Here is a 2173-nt window from a genome sequence, read left to right as displayed (position 1 = left end):
ACATTTTTAAAAAATAACGTCGACCACTAACAAATGTCTTGCCCGCTCACGTTTTGGTATGCTGCTATATTTCATGTTGAGAACAATTTACGTCTTAATAGACACAAGATGCGATCTATTTCTAGCGCATTAATTGTCCACGTTAGTGGTCGACGTTATTTTTTTAAAATGTACCTTAACCCCCTGAGATTGCAGATAATATTTCTGAATCTCTTTGATTCTTTAATCGATATTAATTAATATATGAATAATTACCAGATTTTATAATAATATTTTACCCATTATATATATAGATAAATAGATAGACAGACAGACATGTATTTAGTATATATTTATGAAAATATGTATGAACGTATATGGTGTACATATATATGTCTATGCGCATAAATATGCATGCTAAGGCACATAAGTATATATGTTTGAATTTGCGTAACCTAAAGCTGTTTGTATTTTGTTATCGCAAAATAGGAGTAGCTCGAATTATGAAATGGACTTCTTTGTAATCTTCTGCAGGAAACAATTCATGCAACGCAATTTTGAAAGAAAAACAAGATCAATGAAAGCGAAGTTTCATCGGATATCATAAACGTAATCGATGGAAATTTGCCCTGTCCTGTTGTGGAGAAATTTAGTTCATTTGCTCCTTGGATGTGGCCGAAATGCGTCAGATCTGTGTATATTCGTCTTCAAAAGATTTATTAGCAATTTAAATTTATATTAGCCATGTATTCTTATAAATATTGAGTTATTTTAACTGAACCCACAGAAAATTTTTTCTGCAAACAGGGAAACTTCTTGGCGAATCAATGAAATAACTGTTATATGAAATAGAAGCAATATCACCACCAAATAGCATCAAGGTGTGTTAAAGTAACGATGATAACTTACATAATATGTTCTCTTATGAGCAATGTTTTCAAAATGCGCGAGTCTCATATTCTGAATGCCTTTTATTACAGATTTACTTTATCAGGCACAACATTTGGCTGAACAACAACAACAACAATTATAATAATAATAATAATAATAATAATAATAATATTCAAATATTCAAATTTTTGGCACACGGCCAACAATTTCGGGGTAAGGTTAAGTCGATTACATCGACCCTAATGTTCAACTGGTACTTATTTAATCGATCCCGAAAGGATGAAAGGCAAAGTTTCTGTCGACGGATTTCGAATTTAGAACGTAAAGACGGACGAAATGTCTCTAAGCAGTGCTAAAGATTCTACCAGCTCACCGCCTTAATAATAATAATAATAACAACAGCAACAATAACATCACAATCCCTGTCTTTCTGTTACCTGTGCCATGTGTCGTCAGAATTATTTAGGCGTCGCACCACTCTGCACCATATTACACCATGTTCTTAATGCTTTTTCACCAGTCTACCTCAGACAGTATACTAAACTATACGAGGGAAATTTTATATAATAGCTCTAACTGTTGGAATTAGCAGAGCAAAATCCTTCAAGTAATAGCCTGCTATTTTAAAGTAAAACAAAACTGGTTAATTTAGACAGAGCTGGCTGGAACACTTTTGATCGTTTCAGTACTTTCAGAGAGCATGCCAGGTATTAAACAATAGCATTGTACTGAATCACATGTTTACGGCAGGCATATATGAATTTCAGTCTTCACTATTACTTTTATTCATTAGACACTCTTAGTTAAACACTTACATAAAACATCTCTCTACAACTTCTGAAGCCTATAGCATATTTCAACTGGCTATGATTCTATACTTATTCAAAAACAAAATATACTGTGTAGAGAGAATAAATTATCTTGCATTGAAGAATAATACAAAAAGTTGGTGATTTCATGTACAAAATTGCTGTTCTTTTACAAAATATGAATAGAAAAATAACTAATATTCAGGTTGTTTAAAATAGCTTGAAGAAAATATTTATAAACGCAGTGAGATATTTGGAGATAAAAAATGTAATGGAAATGTTGATTTGAATTAACCAATCAGGTATTTCAAATTAAATATTTGCCTCCAGATATATTTATGAATACAACTTCTATTATCCTTTGTTTCCAGTCAACATTTATACGGTAAGATGTACATACATACATACATACATACATACATACATACATACATACATATATATATGTATATATACATATATATATGTATATATATATATATATATATATATAT

This window comes from Octopus bimaculoides, chromosome 2 (assembly GCF_001194135.2).
Source record: "Octopus bimaculoides isolate UCB-OBI-ISO-001 chromosome 2, ASM119413v2, whole genome shotgun sequence".
Classification (NCBI taxonomy): domain Eukaryota; kingdom Metazoa; phylum Mollusca; class Cephalopoda; order Octopoda; family Octopodidae; genus Octopus; species Octopus bimaculoides.
This window is presented reverse-complemented; position numbering follows the sequence as displayed.